Genomic DNA, 14,342 nt, shown 5'->3' on the forward strand with positions numbered 1-14,342 from the left:
TTAGGTAAAACTTTAATTTCTCTTGCATTTGGGATTGAGAAGAGTAAAATATTTAGAGATAGAATAGAATGCAAACTATTGACTCTAAGATGTGTTGTTTACCATGCTCTGGTTTTGCCCACTCATTAAACACATCTGTTGAGAGGTTTTGTGTCGTAGCAATTGTACTATACATGAGTAGTACAGAGGTGTCTGCAAGGGTGATGTAGTTCTCTATCCCATGAGAATGTGAATAGACCAATTCCCACAAAGGGATGTTTTAAATGTAGTGTTGTATTAACAAAAACACCAAAGTAATAATAATAAGAAAAATCTTTTTATATGGTAATGGACACCACTGGAGCTCACCATTGACTCTTTAGTTGAATCGGTTTTAGTCATGCACTAAAATCATGGATGTGATGGATTCCAATTGCTTTATCGTGAACAGGACCAACAGTAAAAAGTACCATTTACATCATTTCAGTGTTCAAATATGAACATACATAAGACTCAGATGTACCACAGGAGAAAAGGAAAAAGAATCAGAATTAAGCAGAGTGAAATTATAAAAGCATGGGCTTTGGGATACTTTGGGCATGTGGAAGAGGTTAAACTTGCAATCAATTTATAGTATTGATGAAAACAAACTCTGATATCAGTAGAAACTAACTGCAAAGTAAAACTTCCTTAGGCTAAGACAGAAGGAATAGAGAAAACAATAAGAGCTAGCTTTGATTTATGCACAAAAGCTTAAATAGGACACAAGGGAACAAACTAAGACGAAATAAAATTGGCAGCACTGAAATCAAGCAAACACATGTGTTTATATCAAAATATAACAGGCAAGAAGAAAATACAAATATTCTCACTGTGGCCTAAGTTATGTTGTCCTAAAACAACTATGGTGATACATAAGTGTGGGGCTTCTACAAAGGATTTAGGGTTAGTCATCGATTGTGGGGTGTCCATGATAAGAGTAGATGTGAATAGTGAGACACTAGCTTATTGAGGACACTATGAGAAGGTGGTCAACTGTAGAACAGGAAGAGGAGCCTCTCCCTAAAAGCCAAGTCATCCAATAACTCTCAAATATAAGACATCTGATGAATAAATATTTACAAAGTTGAATCCATGGTATCTATAGCACATAAGTAGCAAGGATGCAAAGATTTCTTTAAAACAGCAAGTAAGTGCAGAATAGAAAAATCAGATTGCCCAAATGAGTCACCTAAAGGAAAGCCCACTAAGTCAATTAACTGTGTAAGAAGTCTCTTGACTTTTCTAGGTTTTCTAGGCCAAATGCATATTAAAACAAGTGGAAGATGGTACTTCAATGCTGTCGGTTTGGTTAGACAGTTTGATCTCACAGATACTGGCATGAATGTGGAGTTTCTAGGACCTCTCATGCATTGGCAGTACTAAACTCAGTTGTGTTGTATATTATGAGTCATTTGGAGAGCAGGTAGGCAAAATATATAGCAGAAATATCTTATGTGAATGTGTATTACATCACCACAGAAACAAAATGCAGAAAATATTCTTATTGTCCATCAATAAGTAACAAATAATTATATTGTGACACATCAAATCACAGAAAGTGCAAAGGAATGCCCTTGAAGGTCAGTGTTATTGTAGACAAATTTTCCCAGACATGCCTGAGTGATAGGAGGTTAAATAAGCATACGTGAAAAATAAAATTTGCATGCTTATTTGACTGTTCACCACTGTCTTGTATCTTATATGACTAACAACATATCTATTATAGATATATAGGAATGATAAATTCAAATTCAGAGAAGCACTTACTGGTCTCGATTTGGTACAATAATTCAGAATTTAGAAAAGCATGCTAATCATTTATTAGAAGTGTGGGATGCAGTCATGGAATGGGGCTTAGGGGAGAAATCAGGAGCATGCTCTGCGGAGCTCTACTTTTAGTGGAGAAACAGGCATGTGTCAATTTTTCTAGAAATCACCTGTGATTGCCTTTGTGAAGCCCTGACAATCAAGAGAATTCCCTAGAACCCGAATGGGTGCTTGCCTGTGCATGACCTTAGCTTTGCCCATTCTACTCTCTGCCTCACTTCCCAGATTAAAAACAATAAAAAAAAAAGAAAAAAATAGATCCTTACTCTAGAGGACATTGTTTGAAATATCACTTAGCTCAGAGCTTGGGAAGATATGAAGCACTCATACATGAGAGGACTGTGGCAGTGAAAAGCTAGGATTGTAATAAGGCTAACTAAGAAGCCTAGCCCTCTTTTGCAGTGAGCTGGGATTTGCAAAGGCAACTGGGATATGCTGAGGCAACTGTTCTCTATACTTTCTTGGAGGAGAAACAACGGGCTTGTGGTGACAGCTGGGTCCTCAAGGTGTAATTTATTAAGTGAAATTTCATGAATTGGGAATGAGTATTCTTTATATAATTCTCTAGGCCTTTTTATGTTTAGCTAAATAAAAATATTAAAATGCAGTCAAGGTACTAAGGAAATACATGATTCACATCATTTTAACAGTTAAGGTTAATATTATTATAGTTTATAATAGGGATTTTACAAATGATATAAGTTGGTTATACGATGGCTTCAATTTGAAAAAGAGATTTCCCATATAAAAGTGATGTTCAAGGTTTTTCTCATTCTATTTGGTTTGGAAACATGGAACAGTCTTCATGCTGTTGCAGTACTTGAGTGGTACCCTATCTAACAATTTTCCACAAATACAGGAAATTTTCACAATCTTTGAATAAGTCAGAACCTTTTATGCTTTAATTCTTTGAATGATTCCACCTTATGGCCCAGAAATCTCTATAATAATGGCATCAACTTTTACTTAAAGTCTCAATAGGTTCATAGCTGTCTCTGAGGAGAAAGCCACTATTATTCATCAGCATTACATCTTAGACGTGGTTGGGGTGTGTCTAATAAGCTCACGTGGTGGTAACCTGTTTGTCTGTGTGCCCCTGCTGACATGTGTTGGGACCTTGAAGAGGCTGAGATCTAGTAGGAAGTCTATGGGCTACGAGGGGTAGTTACCTACAAAGGGATCTAGTAGCAATCATCAGATTCCCTAAATCTTGCAAGATTTAGTTATTCAAGGGAACCCCACTGCTTAACAATTTTTTAACTTCCTATAGCATGATACAGCCATCCATGTACGAAATAAATTCCATTCATTTGCAAAATTGTCCTTGCTAGAGCCAGTACTAAGAGGATTGATTTTCAGCTTCTAAAATTGAGCTTCAAAAGTTGCCAGTCTCAAATTTTAGTTATAATAATGAAGAATGGACTAATATAAGGGATAGTAAAATAGCCTTTCTTGAGCACCAAGGGATGTCCTTAAAGTACTTCATGGCTGTTAAATACAAGATACTCAAAAGATTCAATGTGACACATATTATCCTTGTCTTATCTTTGAGGGAACTGAAGTCTTGAAGCATAAGGAAATTTATCCATAGGCACACAATAAATAACGTGTTGTGTATAGCTTTAGCTACCCTGACTATGCTCTGGGAACAGGCTGAGCTACCAGCCCCCACCCAGCTTCCCTTGAATCCATGGATAAAAGACACACACACAGTTGTTCATTTTCAACTTGCCTTCTTGGCCCAATTGCTGGACATTATTAAATTCCCTTTGCTAGTGTACCATTATTAATACTCTTAGCTCCACACCTCCCACTTCGTTGCTCAGTTACATCCCAGACTGTTCACCTGTAGGAGTGGCCATAGGCTACTCTGACAGAAATCTCACACGAAGGTTCACCTTTTCTCCCTCAGAAGTCTGGCCAACTCTGTCTCTCTTCCTTTATGTCTGTCTCTTTTCCATGAGGGACCCAGAAGATGCTCCTATTCCTTCTGCTCAGCAATTAGCCCATGGCTTCTTTACTGACATATCAAGAATGATATGGGGAACAGGAGAGTATCAGAACCATCCCTACAGTAACAATCAATGGTGACATAAGCTGGCCATGCAATGGCAGGCTGCAGGCTTACCTAAGAAGGCCAATGCTGACCGAGGAGTGTATTCCCTTTCATTTTCCTTATGATGATGTTTATCTCCTTGTATTTGTCCCATTATGAAATGACCTACAGTGATCTCTCTTCCTAATTTAGATCATCTTTGAGATCCTAAAGACTCCCACATCCAAGAAAAATGTACAGTATAGAGTAGAAACAAAGAACATCTGGTAAGTTAGGAATCATCTTCTTATAGGGCACATAGTTCACTAGGAAATTATTAAGTATGGTCTGGACAGAATATTCAGTATAGAAATACTTGGAGAACTTTTATATGATATTATGCATATATCTTTCAATAAGAGCGCCATATGATAAATAAAAGTATATAATTACTTCTAATATGTAAATAAACACTAGATTGGATTCATGAAAATATATTGGCATTTGGTCAGATATTACAATGGTGGGTTGAAAACTGTATGTTATTCATCTTATTTTTCTAAACTGATGGCATTAGAATTTAATCAAGCTCTTTTGTTGTTTATAATCATCATGGTGCATATACATGCTCGTGGGTATTTATTTCTGTTCATTTTGCAAACACTTGTATGCATTTAGTAGATAAACCATTTTCACATTGTATGAAGAACAGACTTTCACACAGTTCCTTTTCTAAATCATTGAATTGTATTGTAAGAGAAAGATATATGACCAGTGTTGTCCAAAGGAGGAGACCTTGTTCCGTTTAACTTATCAATGTTTAAGGGGGTTGCCGAAAGGGTGTTGGCTTTTGACATAATAGTCTCCTTCCTCCCTTATTTCTTAAACTGAATTTTTAAAAAAATTTATTGCTCCAATTCTTTGCTTGTTTTTCTTTCCTTTTAAGCATTTTACCTGCTTATACACTTCAATTTGTAGTTTATTTGACTCCCATGTCCAAGAAAATGACTCTTTCTTATATTAAATCTTGGCAGTGGCAGCTCATACTAACAAATCCATTTCCTCTCTGATCCAGAGAGACATGTGAATCAAAATGTAAGTATGTGAGCCTCTAAAGACACTTACCTTGTTTTTTGTTTTGCCTGTGTGTGTGTGTGTGTGTGTGTGTGTGTGTGTGTGTTATTTGTGTTGTTATTAGTGTTGTTGTTGATTGAGCATTGTAACAGAAAGTAAAAGCTTGAGCTCCTGGTACTAAAATTAGTATCACAAGAAATTCATTATGATCAAAGTGCCTGCCTGAGCAGGGACAGGAACTAGACCACAGTTGATTATGAGGGAAGCCTTGTTTGCATTCCAAGAAGCACCAAGGAAAGAGATTTCATCTTCTATCACCCCAGCCCATCGGAAGGGAAGAAAGCAAGCTGAAAATTGGTAGAAGCATTTATTTCACTACATGTTTATGTTAATAGGGTATTTGACTTTTGAATGCTTCATAAACCTTGTTATGCTCTGTGCTATTTGAGGAGTAAAGCAGCTGGAACCCTGCCAGGAGCCTTAATTGGAATCGGCTTAGCAGGGGCTGACAAGGCTTCCCAGTGTTTAGTTTCAAACTTATTATAAAAATGCAAAATTATGTGCTATTTATTCTTTATTCCTCATTGGTTTGTACCATAAAGGTAAGACTTAGCTTCATTAGGAAACACGCTAATTTTTCCCTTGTCTGCCCCAGACCAAGGCTCTGAATTGAGTGGCTCCCTTGTCTTTCTCACTAGCTGTAACTTCCTTTCTCCTGCACTAGAGGATACCATGGAGATGCTCATCCATGCAGTTAGGTTATTGGCTAAATGATCACTCAAATGGTCAATATATGGTTAAGCTATTAAGCTATCTGGTGTATTTGTTGTCATGTGGTGAACAAAGCCCCAGAAATATGTTCTAAAGTGGCTCTCAAGGTTTCTTCCTCATTGTAGAGGTTCCTCTACAATGGTTAAACTGCCACTGGTTAACTGTCACAAACAAGGTTTGGTTGACATCACCTACAGAAAGGGATAGATTTTTTTGCTTTCTGCCAAATTTTCTGGAATTTGTGTTTTTTCCCTATACCATATATATATATATATTCATTCATATATATATGAATGAACGAATGAATGACAACATTTAACTGGGGATTGCTTAGAGGTTCAGAGGTTCAGTCCATTATCAACAAGACTGGAAGCATGGCAGCCTCCAGGCAGACACAGCACTAGAGCAGAAGGTGTTCTGAAGGGAACTGGGAGAAGACTGTCTATCTCCAAGATAGCCAGAAGGAGGAACACAAAGCCTTCCCTCACAGTGCCACACTTTCTCTGACAAGGCCACACTGACACCAATGAGGCCCCAACTCCTTATAGTGCCATTCCCTGCATTTTCAAAGCACCACACTTTCTAAAGCGGCTCTAGACTTTTAAGTTATGCTTAGCATTGCAGTTGGTCAAACTAAATACATAGACAAGCACCAAAATGATTTCTGAAAGTTATATTTCATTGAAAACCCAAAGACAGAAACCAGCCACCATATTAGGATGTGGAGTGTTCACACTTGTGTAACCGGAACTCAGATTTCGAAACAGGAAGTTGCCCACACCCTCCAAGCTCCTCCTTCCATTGTTCTTTCCAGCAACTCTTCTTCCTACTGCTAACGAAGACTGTGACTTCAAGTTCTGCTTACTTTGAGCTCTCTGCATTGCACTGCTGGGTTGTTTTCTTTTTTTTTAATTGAAAAATGAATTGTACAATATATTCTGATCTCTCTACCTCCTCTTCTTCATAGTTCACTGAGCCTTGACGAAAGCAGTTTGATGAAGACACCCCTTTTAGGACTGTGTTCCTAAATCTTCTTCTCACTTTACATTGTCAACTTGTGCTAGTTCCCATTCACTGCAGGAGGAAGCATCTCTGATGACTGATGGCTGAGGGAGACACTGATCTATATGAGGCTATAGCAGAATGTCATTAGGAATTATTTTAGGTTTACTATGTTTCTTTAGCAGAACATAGTATTTGATTGTTCCCTAGGACCATGGCCTACTCAGTATAAGGTTGACTGACACAGCAAGCTTTGATTAACTTCCAGTCACAAAAACTGATGAGTTTTTTTCCTCAGGCCAAAATTTAGAAAATGTATGATTTTGCTTTTTTATTGCTGCTGCTGTTGTTGTTAAATTAAAATATAACGACATTTTCCCCATTCCCCTTCCTCCCTTGAAAACCAACTATGTACCCCTTTGCAAACCCTCAAATTCACAGCCTCTGGCCTTTCCTTTTGGTAAATTTTATCGTCAGTCTTTTCTACTGTTTCAATTTGACTGCACTGCTTGATATACTGTGTCCTCAAATGTCAAAATAATTTGATTTCAAAAGGTGTGTGAAATATCTATTATTTTTTCATCCAATGTGTTACATGCTAGCGACAGAAATATATGGAAGATAAGTGGTTCCTTTCTTGACGTCGTTAATGTTGTTTGGATGGAGCAGAACTTTGAATACCTAGAGTCAGTGGTGAGTGAATTTTGATCCAAAATATTTTCTGTTTAGTCACTTTGGAGGAAGTTTGTACTTCAATATCTGTGATAAAATTAAACCTAAAAAGAATGATACTATGATAGAGCTAATTATGGATGGGAGCTGAGAAACAAAACAAAATGAAACAAAACATGTGTGTGTTTTTCTAGATCAAGCTGTGCATCTGACTTTTGTTTGATAAAAAAAGGTATTACCTTCTGTCATGAAGTCAGCAAGATATTGAATAGAATGACCAAAGTGTACATATACCTCGTTCCTAGTCTTTGATGTGATGCTTTGATCTTTAAGTACTCTAAGTACTATTAAGTATACTAGAGAACATTTTCAATGCTCTTTATCAGGTTAGTAGGTTCCCTTTTCATCCTATCTACTAAAACATTGGGCATTTTTGTTGTTGGTTATCTGTTTATTTTAATAAAAAATAAACATTACAGTTTTATTAAATATTCTATTGTATTTCTTGATATAAAGTTGTTTCAGTTTTATTAATAATGATGAGAGTACAGTGATTTAATTTGGAATATTAAATCCACATCCCTTGCCCAGGATACATCTAGCCTTGAGTTTCATTCACCCTTCTTCTTTAAGTTTCTTGAAGTAGATCTAATTTTATGGCTAAACTGCTATCTTTATTCTGACATGTATTAAAAGTTTATCCCCCAAACTAAATGTCTTACTAAATTAATTCTAGTTTCATATACCAATGTGAGTCAGAAAAAGAAAGACAGAGACAGACAGACAGACAGACAGACAGACAGACAGACACACACACACACACACACACACACACACAGAGAGAGAGAGAGAGAGAGAGAGAGAGAGANAGAGAGAGAGAGAGAGAGAGAGAGAGAGAGAGAGAGAGAGAGAGAGAGGATGTGAAACAACTGTGCTTCACATGGATACTCATTGATGTAGGCTGATCAAAACTTTTCCATCAACAAATGACACTTTGAGGTTCTTGCACTGCATCTTTTCTTGAAACTAGAAGTGACATATATAAATAGTAATATGCCCTCACATAATTAAGGGAGACTGGGAATGTTGGAGAATCTATGTTTATCCCTGATATATAAACACATGCCATGTGTATGAGGATAGAATGTTTGTATATCAAGATTTATTTTTATTTTTATCACTATCTTTGAGCAATAAAACTATTTATATATTTTTTCCTCAATTGTTCATATTTCATAGCAAATATACTGACTTTATAAGAAAGTTAATTTTGATCATATAACTAAATGCTATGCTTGTTAAAGTCAGTTTGGCAGTGTAACACTAAGGCTTATCAAAAGAGGAGAGGGTAAAACAAATGAAGAGGGAAGATAAACTGAAAAGACAAAGGGTACTGAGGAATTTACCAGAGTAGGAAATATGAAAACCATTGGTGAAAAGAAATTAAAGAATTCCTATGCTACACTAGAAAAAGTAAAATAAAGCAAGTCTGGGGGTTAGATTTGGTGACTAGGTGTGCCTTGAATCCTGGGGTGACAAACATAAAAACAAAAATAGTCCCACAGTAGTGAAGAAGCAGAAATAAAAAGAAAATGGGAGCTGTAAAATATAGGACTGCAGAGCTCAGCAAGGAATGTATTGTACAGAGGATAAAATGTGTTGAGCTGTTTGTCTATACTGTATGAAGAGCTAGGAAATGATATAATCCTGTTATTGTTAAGAAACAAATTTAGGTATTTTATATAGGAGACAGATAGGGCAATCCTATGAAGCACTGAGTATTTAAGAGCAGAGCTGTGGATGCAGTTTGAAAAGGAGATTAAATTTGTAAAGGTGATGTTTGTATAGTTAGAGAAAGACATCTTAATACGCCAGATTTGAAATTGAGTCTCGTTTTGTTTCCAGTAACAGTGAATCATTCTCTTCTTCTGATAGGTAAGATGCTTATTTCTAATATTGATAAAATACAGTTGAGGTGAAGCACTGATAGAAAGCAGCTTGACCCACGCCATTGCCTCATTGTCTAACTGAGGACTAAGCTTATTGGATTACCACAGTGAAATCTTGAATATACCTATTATCATTGCTTGTTTTTATGAACTTCCATGTATTCTTCACCAATATGACCAGCTGAACCATTAGTAAGGTGGACATATTATGATTGAGAAAACTATCCTTCACACTTGACAGTTCAGTCACAGAAGAGTGATAGCCTCTGAGATGGGAATGACAAAGAACAAGTAGCAGGAGGGGATACAAAGCCAGAAGGTGACACTACTCTCAAGAAGTCGACTTAATTTTGTCCCTGCATTTCTTTTAAATAGTAACAATTGTGGGTTAAAAATATTTGAAGATAGGCTGGTGACTCCATCCCTCCACTTTAGGTCACCACTTATTGAAAGAGGTCTTGGAATCCTTTCACATTCCAGGGACTTTCTAAAGGTTCTCCCCACCCCCACTCCCACACCCAACCCAGGCAGCTGCACATTTTCATTCATTCTCCTGGCCATCTGGGATTCTTTCTTTTCTCCCCTGATACCTGATCCTTGCCCACCCCACCCCCACCCCCATCTCTCCCACCCAACTTCCTCCTTCCCTCTTCCTACAGTGATTATTTTGGTCTGCCAACCAGTGATCCTAACTTGGGCAGGAACCAAACCCTGACACTATTACAGACACTATGTTGTGCTTGTAGCATAGCTGTCCTCTGAGAGGTTCTACCAATAGCTGACTGAGACAAATGCAGATACTTAACAGGCAACCATTGGACTGAGGTCAGGAACCCCTGTAGAAGGTTAGGAGGATTGAAGGAGCTGAAAGGGATGGCAACCCCATGAGCAGACCAATAGTATCAACTAACCTGGACTCCTGGGAGCTCTCGGAGACTAAGCCACAAACAGGGTTAGTCTGAGGCCCCTGCCATATGTATAACAGAGAACAGCCTTTTTTAGCCACAGTGGGAAAAGATGTGCCTAATCCTGTAGAGACTTGACTGGAAACCTCGGAGAAGAGTGATCCCAGGGGTAGGGAATAAGGGGGTTAGGGTTAGGGGAGTACTCTCTCAGAGAGGAAGAGAAGGGGGTAACATTCAGGATGTAAATAATATTTAAAAAATTAATTGGAAAAAAAAAGTCTGATTTCAAAGAGAAAGTGCAAGAGCTGGCTCTTGGTGCTCATATAGTTTAAGAGCATCCAGATATGTAGCCTTGCTTTCTTTTAAGTTATTATTTTAAAATCAAAAGTTTTCTTAATCATGGTATTAAGGTATTGAATTTCATGTAATCAGTGAAAACTAGCACAAGGTTATAAATTTCTTGAAAACAAGAGGTTTAGACCAAGAGCTTTGGGTAATGTTATAATTTAGTCATCTTTAAGCTTATACTCCTGATTCAATGGAGATAGAGTTGGGGAAAGACAAAGTATATTTTTTTAGACCAACTTGTAACAGCATTTTCTTCTGAATGAGAGGGTTTGAAATTTATACCCTCTCTCTTCTAAAGATTACTAATAATGCTGAATTGCTATAGCTTAAGACTGTATTTTGAAGTTTGTACTTTCACCCCTAATGTCTACCGCAGCCTTCTTTACAACAGAACAGAGGCATCTTAGAATGCATCTGATTAATATTTCCCTGACACTACACATCCTGTGAATTTTAGTTCTCCTTGTAGGTATTCAAGCACTTGATAAGGGCATCTTTTGCTGCTGATAGCCAACATTTAGAAGATTGAATTTAGGCTAAGCATATTTTCCCTTATTCATGCAGCCATGGCTTTGTATACTGCACTTTCATATTTCCAGGATGTTCTAAGATATGACGATAAGCTGACTGAGCATGATACATGACCAGGCAGTAATGAAATACAAGATCTACTGATTTCAGTCACCGTGCTTACAGTAGTTAGACTCAGACCATAGAGATGAATGATTAAACTGTATCAAAAGTGCAAAGGAAAGCTGTATGGCAAACATGAGGAATTAGTCAGCTGTCAAGAACTGATAATAAAGGTAGAGGGGTCTTCCAAAGTATTTTAACTATAAGAATCAAGAGAAGTAGACAAAACTGAGAAAATAAAAAGGATAGAAATGAGGGGATTATTTTCTTCATTCTCAGAAAACTATTTTGTTGTTTTTGCCCTTTTTTAAAGAGCACAAGCTAAAGGCTTCCTTACTAAGACCTTTGCCTGACATTGCCATTAAAGAAATGGATTATAAAAGAGCAGAAAACGCCAGCCCTGAAGGTTCTGTGAAAATGCTGGTCATAGGAAATAGGAATTGGAAAGCAAAGTCTAGGCATGCTGAATTTATCTTCTCTGGTGCAAATGCTTCCCTCCCTGCTTCTCTCCCCCTCAAGCCCAGGGGTGGAAGCAATGAAATTCACTGACATAACTGGGCCAGTTGCTTTTTATTTCAAGTGTGCTGCGAGGAATACTTGAGAGCAATCATCTGTGCACAGTAATTGGCTGATGAAGCTCAATATCCTCAGCAATTACAGTCACTGTTCATTCAGGAAGTCCTCCATACATCATGTGAAGGGAGAGCAAAATTGTAAATGATTATAATACTAACCTGAGCAACAGTAGTAGAACATGCTGTTATACTGTTAGGAACAAAGAGTTAGACATAGAATAGAAATTCCAGGCAGAGAAAACACAGGGCATGCCAGCTTCCAGGGGAATGCAGAAGTTTATGGCACAGGGGCAGTTCTGATGACCCAGACGTACTCCCCAAGCTAATTTTGTGTTCAAAAAAGGCAGCCAAGAATATGACTCGGGGTCAGGATGAGATTTACAAGAACAAACCACAGCAGATACTTACCTGCCTGAGACTAAGATAGGAAAAGAACATTCATAATGCCTTAAGCATTCCAATCAATCACAGGGATGGAGCAGGCAGGCAGGTTGCTAGTGATTGGCCTAGAAATAGATAAACATTAACGATCTAGTGCCTTTTAAAAAAGCAAGTAGCAGGAAGTGTGGATATAAAGCACAGGACTGAGAAGCACTTCATTTCCTACAGCGGCAAGTGAAACAGAAATAGTAGCTAGAAAGAGATTATAGCTAGGCAGCACAGAGTTAACGTCTCAGGTTATAAGTCAGAGTCTTAGCCATGAGACACTAAGTAATGCCAAGGTAATGCCGTAAACAGATGGTAGAGTTGACTTCAGAATCAATTTTCAATAATATGTAGCCTTTCTTATCATCATAGCCCTGTTATTAGTGTTGATCGTAATTCAGCAAAGGATGTAGTCATTCAGGTTTAAGTCTCCAGGTCTGTTTTGCAGCTCAACATTTTAGTAGCCTGCTCATTGAGAGTTTCAGTTTCAGGCTTTCTAATTAGATTGCCATCATCCCTGGCAATTGCCTGTTAAAGCATGATGTGTATGTACTCTTTGTCCTTGGAGTACTCATCTCTATCTTGAATATGCGATTGGTTTATGTTGTCCAAATATGCAGCTTCGCTGATGTAACTGCTTTCTGTTAAGTGTCACCTAAAACATGGATTATAAGCAGTTTACTGAAATGCCTTGTTCTTTAACTAAAATATTTCTTAATAAACTGAAAAAGGAGGGTATTCTAGAATGCCTAGAAATAGGGTCTCTCTCTCTCTCTCTCTCTCTCTCTCTCTCTCTCTCTCTCTCTCTCTGTGTGTGTGTGTGTGTGTGTATGCCTGCACATTGTGAGTGAGCACGCATGAACCCTAATATTCTGTTTTGTGCATGTTTTTATGTAGGAGTGATTTAACATTTTATATCAACCCCAATGTTTCTATCTCCAAAACCCTTTAGAATCCTTCCTGTATCTGAACTGCACCAAGAATCATCCGACATCTCACCTTTTGTACATATAACTCAATGATAAGTGAAAGTTTTAGTCAATCAGGCAAGATAACCATCACAGCAAATAAATCAACCAGAATATTAAATCCAGAAACCATGTAAATGTTCGTATGTGGGTAAATTAGATTAATAAGCAGTCTGATCTCCTAAGTTTTATTCTTTCAGAATGAATTCCATTTCCACATATGCATATTTTCTTCATAAATGTCAACATTTAGTAATAAAATGAGTTTTTAAACACTCTTACAGTTCTCTTAGTCTATAAGCTTTATGTCCACAGGTAGATTCTAAAATGTCACAGATCTCTCCCAAACTCCTATTCAGGAAATGGTCCCATTTTACATTTCTGGTTTCTGTAGTTACTACAGAATATCTATTTTCATCTCAGATTTGGAACTAGTCACCTCAAATGAGAGAGAACATGAGACATTTCTATTTCTGAGTTGGGGTTACCTCACTCAATATAATCTTTTCCAGTGCCATCCATTTACCCACAAAGTCCGTGATTTCATCTTTCATTACAGCAGAATAGTATTTCATCGTGTACATTTTCATTACTAATTTGCTGGTTGTAGGATTTATAGGTTGTTTTCATTTTCTAGATATTGTGAAGACAGCACCAATGAAGTGTATGTGGAACAAAATGTCCAGTCCTTTGGAAACATGCCATGGAATGACACAGGCCAGGTCATCAGGTCGATTTATTTTTAGCTTTTTGAGAACTCTGCACACTTGTTTGTAGAGTGGCTTCGGTGGTTTATAGTCCCATTAATATTTAATGAGGGCTCCACTTTCCCCGCAGCAGGCGTGTGCTGCCGGTTACTGGTCTTTGCCACTTTGATTGAGGTAAGGAAACCTCAGAGTTGTTTTGATTTGATTCACATAATTATCAGGGATGGTGAACAAACGTTTTTTGAGAGAATCTTTTTAGAGATATTTCTTAGCCATTGTTTTCTTTCAGAGTGAAGGGCCCAAGTGTTGAGTTCTTTGTATACTGTGGATATTATGTTTCTGTCAGGTGTATAGCTGAGAGTGGATGGTATGTGTTGTTCTCATCTGACCACAGTGGCACTGTGACCCGATACCCTGGCGTGCATGCCA

Source organism: Mus caroli, chromosome 1 (genome assembly GCF_900094665.2).
Source record: "Mus caroli chromosome 1, CAROLI_EIJ_v1.1, whole genome shotgun sequence".
Classification (NCBI taxonomy): domain Eukaryota; kingdom Metazoa; phylum Chordata; class Mammalia; order Rodentia; family Muridae; genus Mus; species Mus caroli.